Genomic DNA, 13,518 nt, shown 5'->3' on the forward strand with positions numbered 1-13,518 from the left:
TGCTCCATTAAACAGACTGTTCTAGACTCCACTCTAGCTCCAGGGTGCAACTGAACCCCAAGTGTAAAGGTCCATCTTCTGGGGTGGTAATCCAGGATGGGGCACACAAAGCCCTGGACTGTGACTCTCCCTGTGCAGGTGGCACCTCTGAGGAGAGCTGTGGGCCCTGCCCAGCTGGCTCCTTCTGCCCCAGCCTGGGCCTCAGCTCAGCCAGTGGGTCCTACATGACAAATTCTGACTGCTTCTTGGACCCCAGGACTCCCAATCCAACTGCTCTCCCCTGCCCTCAGGTACCTCCCCAGGATTTGTGGGAGGGAGCTCAGTCCCCAGGCCAGGAAAGCAAAGGGGTATAGAACTCGCTTGAGCCTGAAGCTCAGCCCTCAGACTGTGGGCATCAGAATGGCCCATGGTGGCCCAAGGAAAGGATTCCAACACTCCCATTTCCCAGGTCCCACTTTCCCTAATTGCCCTTGGTCTGCACCTTCTTGCACTTCAGTCATCATAGCCTGTACCAGATGGAGGGAGGACCCTCATGCTGACTCTCCTGGCCACTGAGTACCCCTACCACTTCCTGTTATAAGCCTCAAAGATGCCCTTTTATGTCTACTGCCAGGGTCACTTCTGCCAACAAGGAGCTGCATGGCCTGCCTTGTGCCACCATGGGCACTACCAGCCCTCCCTGGGCTCAGACACCTGCCTTCTGTGTCCACCAGGCTCCTACTGCCCACATCCCGGCACCAGGGTACCCAGGCCCTGCCCAGCCCATGCCTACTGCCCAGCTGGTATGTGCGGAAGCCTCAGCTCCCCACCCTTCCTGGGCCCTCTTCCTTCTCCTACACCCTATCTTCCTTCCTTTCTTCCTCCTTTCCTTCCTTCCTTTATTCATTCAAACCCCAGGGTATTATGGGAACTGGGCTCTCCCATGTGTGCAAACTTCTACCTCCAACTTCCCCTGGCACTACCCAGGCTTCTCTCTACCTGTCCACCCTGCCATTGATCTTCTTTTCATCTGATGATTCTGTGCTTCATCACACCTCTTCCCTGACCCCTGGGCCCCTGACCCAGAGATACCAGGTCATCCCTGCACCCATCTGAATTGACAGAGACATAGGGAGGGTTCTGAGGAGGAGCCTGAACACTGGGACAGTGACCCAGCAGATTCAGTGGCAGTGCCCAAGGGACCTGCATTTGCTCTACCCAAGTTTGAGTCCAGCCACCCTAAACAAACTGTTCTTGAACCATATGCAGACACACTCAGACATGAATGTGTGTACACATGCACTTGTGCATGTACATACTCATGCACACACAGCCTTATACCTGCACACACACACACACACACACACACACACACATGCATGAACACACAAACACATACATATTTTGTCCTCAGAGCTCAGAAAATTCATCATTTCTCATAACTTAGGTAAACCTAGAGAAAATTCTCTTGCTTATCTTAGGAGTTGTTGTGAGTATATTTCCTTATAAGTGCATAGCCCTTGGTGATTCACCCATTGGTTCTTCCCCATAACTGAGATGCTCAAGACACAAGAGCCCTTCTTATTTGAGAGATCTTTTACTCAGAATGTTTAGAACATCCTAAGGCCAAGAAAGCTGGCCTGTAATCCCCAGGATTCTGTTTTCCTAGGTAGCCTCCATCCTGGCTGATAGTTCAGAAGAGAGGATATCCCCATGTAGAGAAGTCTGGGTGTGCTCTTTATCCATGTCAGCACAGTACCCATGCACCAAGACACAAAAGTCAGGGGTAGCACTCTGAGGACCAGAAGTGTGATTATGACCTCTGGGGAATTGGCCAGGGCAATTCCCATTCAGCTACTCTCTCCCTCCTCCTAACAGAAGAGGAGAAAGGAGAGGAGGAAGCTGCACAGTGAGACTCTCTTAGGTGTGGACCAACAGGTTCAAACTCAGCCTCAGAAAGCTGCACAAAATCTAGCGGGAAGTAAGTGCCTTGCTGAGCCTCCTGGCTGGAGGCATGGCCTTCATGCCCCAATAACTTCACTGCTACTTAAAGACCCTCCACACCAGGATTGCTCCTTTGTGACAAGCACAAAAGATAGTCATCCTAAAGGTTAAAGTCATCTCCATGTCATTGGTCATTGGCCCTAAGGAAGCAGCATATGAAAGCCAGCACTATCAGAGCAAATGCTGAGGGTCAGAGAGGCAAGAACAGGTGTATCCTCATCTTTAATTAGTCCAGGAGTCTCTGTGCACTGAAATGGTCCCAGGCCTCTGGGGGACCTCTTCATTCCCTGTCTTTTTCTTCTCCAGGGACCTGGTCCCCAACTCTGTGTCCCCCAGGGACCTTCACTCCCCAGGATGCATCAGGCCTCCAGGAAGAGAGTGACTGCTCTGTCTGTCCCCCTGGTCACTACTGCAGGTCAGTCACCACCTACTGCCTTGTCAAACTGCAGTGACTCACAACCCTCTGCCTGTCCTGCCAGAAGCCATGCACCATAGATGGGAAAGCAGACCTGCAGCCCAAGGTTAGCTAGCACCCACAGTGAGCCAGACCAAACACAGCACATCAGGATCTGTAGGGCAGGCTTCTAGCACTTGCTGAAGGTTAACAATTCAGTTCCCCAAAACCCAGTGAGAGTAATCAACAGAAGAGTTTCCCCATTTCATGCAGCCATGATCCTGCTTCAAAGATCATCATTCCCACTCAAAAGGTGACAGAAGTTCCTCAGGCTCTTGCAGAGCATGGTCTCCCTCTGCTCAGGAAGTACATCCATGGATCTAGCCTGCCTTCTCCTGTTGCAGAGCCAGAGCAATCACCTGGCTGCCTCAATGCCCAAGCCCAAGCCCTGCTGGTCCTAGGGACACAGCAGGCCCTAGGAATCCCAGACAATACAGAAAGCTTGTGAAACAGCTGTCCACCTCCACTGTCCCCATTTCCATGGCAACTGATGCAGGGTCACTTAGCTCTCTGAGAGGGCTCATCCTGCTGGTGACAGCCTTGAGTCACTTTCCTTAACCACTGAGCTCCATGATGTAGTGGAGAAAAGACCTGTCAGAGTCCATCAACTACTGACCATTCATAGAGATAGCTGCCTACCTACACTGTGCCCAGGCCTCAGCCGCACTGTTCTATCCTGGGCTGTACCACATCAGAGTTGCCTATGGGCACATTCACCAGCTCTCCTGAAGCAGAATAAAGAACTTCACACAGTGAATCACAAAGAAAACTTTAAGCTAGGAGCTAGCTCCCTCCAGCTCAGAAGATCCAGGCTCAGATCTAAAACTCCATGGAGGGCTTCTTACCCTTCTTCCCTCTCTTTGACTGTTAGAGGTGGACAGGTGCAGGGGAAGTGTCCTGCTGGTTACTTCTGTCCACTTGGGACCTCTGAAGTGATGACACCAGGCTCTAAGCAGCCCCCGACCCACTGTCACCAAAGGCACCTGTGTGCAGAGCGGTGCCCACAAGGTAACAACCACTGCTTGTTTCCCATAGATGTGAAAAACTCAGAACTCACCCAATTGTTGTCCATCTAGCATGTATACACATACATGTTTATGTAACATGGACATGTATCCCATATCACAAACATTCTAAGGAGTGGGGAACAGGAGTAACATCTAGGTCTCTCACTAATGGCCAATAGGACTTCCAGGCCCCTATGGATATTGTCCCCAACAGCTCTGGCACTGTCTCCACCTGCCTTCCACAGGCCACAGTGTGACCCCTCTGTGCTTTAGGATTTTATTGTCCAGATGGCAGTGGAGAACCCATCCTGTGTCCCCCTCACACCTTGGTGACTGCCCCCGGAGCCCAGCGGAAAGAAGACTGTGGGCCCTGTCCCCCTGGGCACTGGTGCAAAGCAGGTGAGGCTCTGGGGCATGGTGACATGGATCACAACCTGGAAGGTTCTGGTAATTACGGAGGGCATGGGAAGCTGTGTTTGGGGAGGAAGGTGAATACAGCGCTCACTCTGCAGGGGCCCATGCCTTGAAGCCCTGCCCTGCTGGCCACTACTGCCCTGGAGGGAGTGAGAGCCACCCAGGAGCCCCCAAGGCCTGCCCTAAGCACACCTACCTGGCTGCAGAAGGAGGCCAGAGCCAGGCGGAGTGCCTTCCCTGTCCCCCTGGGTACCACTGCCCATGGCCGGGTGAGACCCTTTCTGCAGACTAAACGCAGGCACCTGGAGGACATGGAGAAGGCCACAGGGAGACCCCTGCTTTGCATGGTGCTTGTCTCTCTTCCTTCAAAGACCACCCATGTCCCCCTGGCCACTGGTGTCCAGGAGCACAGGGCGCCTTCCTCTGCCCACCTGGCACATTTCGGTCAGAACCAGGGGCATCTGCACCTGAAGACTGTGAGCTTTGTCCCCCTGGCTGCTACTGCCCTGATGCCCAGCTGAAGAGCCAAGCCAATGTGTTTGCCACCCCCTGCCAAGCTGGGTCAGAATGTCCAAAAGGTGAGCCCTCAGTGTCTCCCAGCTCTGCCCCACCCTTCACATGCCTCCCCTCTATCACCTGCTCTTCAAGCATTCATCTCTAATGCTCAGGGCAGGGCCTCAGCAGAATCCCCCTTACTGAGCTCAGGCCACAGGTGTGTAGGCTGCTTGTTTACCTCAGAGCTACTTCCTAACTTCTAGACTCTCACAGTCTTTGGTTGACATTTGTACCACCTGCTTTTCCCCAAGGCTAAGGTGCTTCCATCCCCCTGCCTCCATCTGAGTCAGGGAGAGTCCAGATGCAGATTTAATAGCATCAGTGAGCCCAAGGTAAGGTGTTCTGTTCCCCATGGCTCAAAGCCCAAAGCAGTATTACTACTTGGGTGGAGCAGGAGGTAGTAAATGCAGGTGTGGGCTCAAGGAGTACATCCTCAGGGAGTAGGGGAAAGAGCTGAGATGTGAAGCTCAGAAAGGGGCTCACAGAACCCGTCTGAGGCCTTCCTAGACTGGCTTGCTGGTCTATACCCCCTCCCCACCTGAACTGGCTCCATATGCATGGTGGGAACCACTTGTCCTCTCATCTTTGTTCCTGGGCTCTAACTCCATGAAGAGTTGCCTTGCCTGACCACATGATAACCTCCTATTCCTCAGCCCCCTCTTCCAACCCTGATCCTCACACTGCCCCACTCAATAGCTTTCCTCCTACTCAGATCCACCTGGGGACTTGGGAATCCTCTGGGTCTCCTCACAGCTCAGAGCCTCCTCAGGCTGCCATGGACTGCGGACAGGAACTGAGTATATCCCCATGAAGGGCTCTGCTCACTTGCATCCTGCCTTGACCTCCCTCAGGTGCTGTGGAAGAGGTCCCCTGCAGAGCCGGCTCCTATTGTGGGCCCCAGACAGGAGTTCCCCCACTCTGCCCCGGGGGCTTTGCCTGCCCTGTTGGCTCCTCCACCTACACTGGTCCAGGGCAGCGGTGAGTCCTCCTCAATCCTGTGAGACTAAACCCCCTGTGAGTACCCTTCTCAATCCCTGTGAGATTGGAACCCTCCACATTCATTGCTTTGAGCTCCCTCACCTTTCCAATATCCTACCCATCCCTGTCAGTCTAAGTTCCTAGGAGTGCCCCTCCCCCATCCTATGAGTCTGGGCCACTCACCCCTGATCAGCATGTCACATTTCATATGTCAGTCCCCTCAACTTCTTAAATGATTCTGACCAAAATGTCAGGGCCCAAAGACCAGTACTTGGTAATCCTTTGTTCAAGGCCTAGCTTGGACTTGATATTGCCTCTTACCCAAGAAGGTAGGGGTGAGCAAGCCAATGACACTGAAATCCCCTTATCAGCCTCAAGTACCATCCTGTGTGGGACAGCCACATTTAACAAATAAAAATACACCCCCCCCCATTATGTTTGAATTTCAGGCAAATGGCAATAAATTTTTACTGTAGCCCATGCCGTATGAGACACACTTACACTGGAAAAGTGCTTAATATTTATCCAAAATTTAAATGACTAGAATTGGGTTTCAGATCTGGCCAGCCTAACCCTATGTACAGAACTGACACCCCAATATTCAGGTCTTCCCCAGGCAGCCCACTTTCCAGACTTGGGCACTGCCCTGCAGACCAGCCAACTGGGCCTGGCTCAGCCCTCTTCAGAAGGGCAGCTCCGACTGTAGAGGCCCAGCAGATACAGGCAACTCCAACCCCTATCTGGGATAATGTCGGAATCTCCCTCCCCTGCCAGCCTAAACCCCAAGCTGGGGGTGTGAGGGCCTGCTAGACAGATGAGAAGCTGCAGCCCACACATTCTTCAGCATGACATGGGCCTGGGGCCTGCTCTCTGTGCAGTTGCCTGTTTCCCTATTACTGCCCTCCAGGCAGCGCCTATCCTAGTGCATGCTCTAGGGGCTTTGAGGCCCTGAATAAGAGTGGCTTCAGGGTCTCCGTGGAGACTTGCTGCCGTCCATGTGCAGCAGGCACTTACCGTAGTCAGAACCTGGACACCCTGCCCTGCCAGCCCTGCCCACCTGGATTCAGCTGCCCCCAGGGTGAGTATCAGGGGAGCTTGAGCCAGGGCAAGTGAGGGCTGGGGCCCTACAGTGAGGCCAGGAGCATTCCTGAGTACAACAGGAGACAGGGCTATAGCTCTCTAGGCTGGGCCAATCTCCCTGTCAAGACCCAAGAATGTAGCATACAGAAAATGAAGGAGGCTGCAGAACAGTTGGTGCCATGGCCACCTCCGTGGTAGATTTACACCACAAAGCACAGTGTACAAAGCCCCAGGCACATGCACATGTGGGAACCAGAGGCCCAGGTACTCTCAGAAGGTGACCCCAATGGGATAGCATCACTATCACCTGGGGCTGCTTAACTGAGAGGCAGATGGAAGCAGATGCTGTGTACCCAAAAGATGGAGGAGACCATGGTGGGGAGGGCTATGGGACTAGGGACAGCAGTGGCAAGGGCCTTCTACTTCTCCTACCATCCAGACATTTCCCATCTGCTTTACTTCCAACCCATTTCCCAGCAAGTGCATCCTTCCCCTAGGCTCTCCCTACATGTACTTCTTAGTCCCACCCCAACCGTGGTCCACAGCTTAAAATCCCCCCTCCTTTCCCTGCAGGCTCAGAAAGCTACCAAACCCATCCCTGCCCAGCAGGCCACTACTGTCCTGCTGGGGTATCCAGTCCCAGGCCCTGCCCAGCAGGGACCTTTGGAAGCAACAGTCATGCCAAGGCAGCAGGAGAGTGCCGGCCATGCCCTGAAGGCACGTTCAGTGCCCTGCCTGGCCAAACAGGTTGCCTCCCCTGCGGAAGTGCTGCCTTCTCTTCCCCTGGTGAGTCCCAGGCCCACACGTGCCCACAGTGGCTTATCCCCCTCCTCTGTCCCTGAAGTCCAAGAGTCTATGAAATGACTCTCAGGAAAGGGTCTCAGGAAATGACCCATGGCTGAGTGGAGGTGTGTCAGGAGAGCTGCAGTGTGAGAGAAGAGCTGTGGGCTGTGGCTGAGTAGATGTCTGAGTCAGGGCTCCACCAAACATATGAACAAGTAGGAGGATCAGGCTCAGAGGTGCAGCTGCTCCTCAGTATGGTCCAATACATGAGGTCTGGTTCTACTTGTAGACTGTCCACAGGGCTCTGCTGCTGCATCCACTCAATGCAGCAGGAGCCATGCCACCTTCTTCCAAATCCATCTGTGGCCCAAGGATCTATGTGGGAGGACCAGGGATGGAATGCAGACTTAGCTCTCAATCTCAGCCCAGCATTCCATTTGGAAGACATGGTCTCCTTGGTGTCTGTGTTCTCTGGCCTATTTGCACACAAGCCACTATGCAGTGTGCAACCAAATCATCCTGTCACTGGGGAAGGGTATTGGAGTGAGGGTGATCCCCAAAGGGAAAGAAAGATGATCCTCTACTCAATCCCCCAAATACTAACCAATCCCAGGCTCTTGAATTTAACAACAAAAAGACTTTCCAAGTGATTCGCAAATGAGACACACAGGTAAGAAGCCAGCAATGATTTATTTAGCAAAGCAGGAAAAAGCAAGAAGAAATAAAAGGGAAAAAGAGGCACCCTCTAACATGCAGAGGGTAGGAGCTAAGAGCTCAATGGGCACCCCCATCTCGTGTGTTTATGCCATCTAAACTAGGCTGGAGGAATCCAGTTTAAATTTTTTCTAGATAAGTGATCACTATGGCAAATCTCACTTATTCTGTTTTGACGTTATCATGCAAGCACAGAGACTCTGAGTCTAGGGTGACTTTTATAATCAAAGGTCCTCATAACATGGCTGTCTTTTCTTGTGTTCCTTAGGAGCATTCTTTCTGAACTACTGAACCAAGCACCCTCTATTCTCAGACTAGATTACTTATCGAGGGAAATTGTATCTTACTTAATGTCTCAAGAAGAGGGAGTGCGATGCAAGGAACAGATGTGTGCACTTTCTTCAATGGTTAATTTACCTTTTTCTGCTTTAATGATTTCTTTTAGTCTTAGTTCATGACTCTGACTTATTGTCAGAGGTTTGTTTTTTCCCACCATCACCTTATCCTGGCTATCCTATCTCAATCCCAAAAATCATACATATCACATACGTGTAACCTCAAAGGGCTCCCTCCAGCCCTTCCCAAGTGAGAACTGACCTCAGCCTATCTGAAGGGACTGGATAGTTTCCTATCTTATGGCCATCGTGACACTACCACACTCCTGGACCATGTTCTGAATGCACTCAAAGATGAACCTATTGTGAGCCTCATTACAATGCTATGAGACAGCCACAATTGTTATCATCACTAATTTGCAAATGTGTAAAATGAAGCACAGAGAGTTTAAATAACCTGACACATTCAGACTGTTAGTGGTGGCACCAGGATTCGAACCTAGCTGGGCTGACTTCCAAGTTCCTGCTCCAAAGCACTGCACCAGTCCACCTACAGTCTGAGTGATCTCAGTGATACTGGAGAGTCCTGGCATAGTAGGTGTATGAAGACGCTGGACCAGGAGTTAAGAGTTAAAGCAAGCACAAATTTATTGAAAGGATAGCAAAGGACCATGACAGGAGGGACTTAGTGAAAGAGCTAAGCCAAAGAATGACTGAACTCTAGGAGATGATATAGGGCTTGGCCTGATTTGGGCACCACCTACTTTACTTCAAAGTTGTATCTATCTAATTAACTTCTTGTTGACCCCATCCTCATCAGACTGGGCATTCAGAAGGGCCTTGTTAGTTCATCCTGTCCTTGAGACCTGCCATATACATTTTATGACTAATGCTCATTATTTTGGTGAGACCCCCTTTTTGTTTATCTTTGCTGTGCTATCTTCCTTAAGGGGTCTATATATCATCTCTTTACATGTTTGTCTTTAAGAATGCTTCTTTGCTTCCCTTATCTAGGAGAAAGACCACTGTACTTTATTAGCTGAGTGAGAAGCCCATCCCTTACATATCCTTAGATGTTTGCTTTTAAGGATGACTTCTTGTCTCCTTTATGAAAAACAAAGTTACTTTTGCCATTTGTTTCTTTACACTCCCAAAGTCATTTCTGCCTTTTACTCCCAGAGCCATTTCTGCCATTTATTCCCCTTCATGTTTGCTCCCCTCACAACAGGTTCCCAGAGATTCTACCATAAATTCTTGTCTTCTGCCTACAGCATTCTGTCCCTCAGGTGTCTACCCTGATCCCTGTGACACTCCCCTTAACCTGGAGTGACTGAGAAGAGTGGGTCTCCCCATGGTTGTTTTGTCTAAGTTTCATTTCACTGACTTGGGCGTAAGAACTCAGTACAACCAGTTTTGGGGTTTTAGTTTTCAGGTGTTTATTTTTTACTGGCTTGAGCATGTTATTATAATTTTTGTGGTGAGATGACCCTTAGGGAGCACTAAAACTTTTTTCAGGCCAAAATTATTACAGCCATTCTGACATAAAACTCTGGGACAATGTTGATGTGCTGGGGCTGTTGTAACAACATTCCACAGACTTAAGTGGTTTCAACAACAGAAAATTATTTCTTCCACAGTTGTGGAGCCTGGAAGTCAAAGATCAAGGTATTGACAGGCTTGGTTTCTCCTGAGGCCTCTCTCCTTAACTTACAGTTGGACTCCTTCTGGCTATATCCTCACTGACCTTTCCTCTGTGCCCTTGTACCCTTGGTGTTGCTTTGTGTGTTCAAATTTGCTCTTCTTATAAGGACACCATTCATATTGGACATTCATATTTGACATAATCACCTCTTAAAATGCCCTGTCTCCAAATATAGTCTCATTCTTAAGTACTGGGGATAGGATTTCAATATAGTCAGTCCCTGACATCATCCCCTAACTGCAATTCATGAAGTGCCCAAAACCTTAGGGGGATGTGGTGCCAAATGCAGGGCTTGTCCTTCTGGACTCTTATACCCTCCAGAATCAATTAAATCCCCCATTCCTTCAAGTAGATGTTTTCTGTTTTTCTAGCTGTTCTAGTTGTATATAATAAGAAGATTGATATGAAATGAACTATTCTGCCATCGCCAAAGTTAGAAAAAAAGTTTTGCTTCCTTCTTTTTAAATATATCAACTATTTCAGAGCCTCTTTCCCTTTCGTGATGAGTGGAGAGATTTTATTCAATTTATTTTAAAGGTTATCTCACAACACTAACCGCCAGTTGTTGTTGGAGCCACAAAGGCTCCATAGAAGATACTAAGATAGGTGTCACAGAAAAAGAAAAAAGCAAACACAAATTGACAGAAGTGCCCAGTAGTAGTAATAGTTCATTGGGTTGAGAGGGTAGAAAGATATGTCTTAAATGATACTCTTTCATGTAGAATTCTACATCCAGGAGAGTGCAAGGCCAACAGTTCAGACATTTGTTCAAAGTGTCTTCATCAGTAGATCACTTTTTCCAAAGAATTCACACTAAAAGAATTAATGCAAAACATGTAGAAGACGTTGACTCAGACAGTGCTAACAGCCAGGTCTCCTAGCTGCTCCCACTTGGTAGCCCTTCAATCAGCATGTCCCCAGCACCTCTGTGGAGCAGGCTTAGCCCAGGGCTCTAGGCTCAAGGAGAAGATATGGAAGGTCTTAGATCACAATGGTTCCCAGGGTCTCAGCAGGGATTTGGTCCAGATGGGCCACAGGACATTCTGGAATTTAGAATATTGGAGCTGGAGTGACCATGGAGATCCTGATAGGGAGAGAGTATTCTGTGTCACTGCAGTACTGAACAACTCCCTTCTTGTCTCAGGGAAATGAGATCTCTCTAGTGCATGTCCCACATTTCCACAGGGAAAGCATTGGACCACCTCAGCACAATAATTAGTATGACCAACTGCCAAGCCCTTCATCAGAAGTCCTACTGTGTGGGTACACTGCACACTGTGTGGTGCCTGAGTGCTCTTCTGCAGCACCAAGAAGACTACAATGAGAGTTTTGGTCTGTCCCTGAGCTAATATAAACCTAAGAGGGGCAAACAGGCTCCACGTGCAGGGAACCCCAAACTCTGCCTAGGTCCCACTTGCCACTTCTCCCCCAACTGCACTTTTTGGACGAGCAAAAGCACCTGACTCCATGATCTCCAAACACATCTTGCACTTTTCAGCACTCACCTTCCCATCCATCTGGCTCTGCCCAGGTGTACAGTGCAACCTTCGTGCATCTCTGCAGGTCTCTCTCACTTTATGCCCTGGAGCCAGTGGCCTGAGCCATTTCCACAGGACCATCCCACATAACTATGTGTGACCATGTGTGGGAATGAGCCCTTATCATGGTGTCCAGAGCTTGTTACCTCATTAGCAGATCTCAGCACAGGCTACACAGTAAAGATTGTAAGGGCCTTTTTTTTTTTTTTTGGCAGTTCTGGAGTTTGAACTCAGGGCTTTGCACTTGCTAGGCAGGTGCTTTACCACTTGATCCATGCCCCCTGCCTTTTTCCCTTTTTTTTTTTTTTTAATAGGATCTCACGTTTTGCCCAGGCCACCCTGGACCATGATCCTCCTAGTTAGACTTCCCACAAAGCTAGAATGACAGACATAAGCCACCACACTCAGCTTTTTATCGGAAAAGATGATGGTCTCCTGAACTTTGCCTGGGCTGGTCTGGAATCTCGATCCTCCCTATCTCTGCCTCCCAAGTAGCTGGGATTATAGGTATAAACCACCATGCCCACCCATAGGAGACTTCTAAAAGGCAGATGCCCCAGCCTTTCCTTGGAGTTTTTATAAAATTGGGCTAAAGGGCACCTGGACACCAGTGTTGTTTAAAACCTTCTCAAATGAGTCAATGGAAAGTCAGGGTTGAAACTGGCCTCCTGAGAAGACCTCTTGCATCCCCTAACAATTCCTCCAAAGTCAGGACTATGGTAAAGTTGGTGTCTGACCTCTCCACGCACACCCTGAACTCCCCAAGGACAGGGTTGGGGCCAGCCCCCACCTCTGCTTACCATTGAACACCTGTGAAGCAAGATGACGTCTCTATCCCCAGGCGCCTCCTCCTGTATCTGTCGGGGCCTGAATAGAGTCTTCCAAAAATCAGATGGTTCCTGCATCTGCCAGCCAGGACATGTCTCCTACAACCACAGGGGCCTGGAAAGTGACCAGGAGAACAACCACCACGGTGATGAGGACTGCCAGCCTCAGGTGAGCCCTACAGCCTTGGGAAGGGAAGGGAAGTGTCCAGGAGGGGACTTGGCTGGGTCCTCTACAATAGTGTGTTTCTCCTTCTTAACGAGACCTTCCTCAGCAAAGAGGTAGTACCATGGCTTCAAGAAGGACCTTCAAGGAGTCAGGCAGCAGTGCCATTATTAGGAGAGCAAAGGGTGCCATTTTGTGTGGCCACAAGAAAGGTGACTCTGAGGGCAAAAGGTGGGCCAGCTCTGGGGGTGGCAAGAAGTGGTCTTGCAGGGCTGACCCTGCCTGTGTCTGTTCTTGGGGCAGAGTTGTGGTCAGAAGAACGGCCATGTCCCACCCAGGCGATGGACAGCAGAGGAGCACAGTGTCTCCTCCGCAGGCAGCAGTCCTAGTGGCAGCAACACCAGAGTCCCTTCATTGGCAGCTCAGAGGCTCTAGAGCTGACTCCTTTTTAAAAGGCAGCCACATCTTTAGAGGAGTCCCTTCCTCCCACCAGCCATTTGTTTGGGAAATTTTAGTGGGGGGTGTTTATTCGTTTGATGGTACTGGGAACTCAGGGCCTCAGGCTTGCTAGGCAGGTACTCTACTACCTGAGCCATTCCACTAGCCTCCATTGTGGTTTTTTTAAGAACTGGCTGATCTTGAACTAGCGATCCTACTGCCTCAGTCTTCTGAGTGCAGGGAGTACAAGTGTGTGCACCATCTACTTTTGATATAGAGCCTTCTGTGCTGTCTCAGACTCACTGGGCCCCTCACTGACAGGAAACTCCCATCTGACCCCTTCCACCCCAGCTGCAGAGGGCTCCACTCCAGATAGTCCCCACCTGTGCAGGATCCCAAGGCCGCCCCCCACCCCCAGGTCAGGCAGAAACTCTGTCCTCCAGTCTGAGAGGCATCATAGCCTCTCTGTCCCCTTCTCCTCTATCCATCTGTCCCAGGTCAGGCAACTCTACCTGTCCCTCCCAACTCTCCCACTATAGCCAAAAGC

General features: G+C 50.2%; 1 long non-coding RNA gene across 1 annotated transcript; it reads left to right on the plus strand.

The window, feature by feature from the left end:
- The first annotated feature begins 202 nt into the window (after positions 1–202).
- LOC141411327 (uncharacterized) lies at positions 203–2,398 on the plus strand. The gene is made up of 3 exons (XR_012436098.1): positions 203–290; positions 614–782; positions 2,290–2,398. It is a non-coding gene; the product is annotated as an uncharacterized lncRNA (long non-coding RNA).
- The last annotated feature ends 11,120 nt before the right edge of the window (positions 2,399–13,518 follow it).

This window comes from Castor canadensis, chromosome 10 (assembly GCF_047511655.1).
Source record: "Castor canadensis chromosome 10, mCasCan1.hap1v2, whole genome shotgun sequence".
Classification (NCBI taxonomy): domain Eukaryota; kingdom Metazoa; phylum Chordata; class Mammalia; order Rodentia; family Castoridae; genus Castor; species Castor canadensis.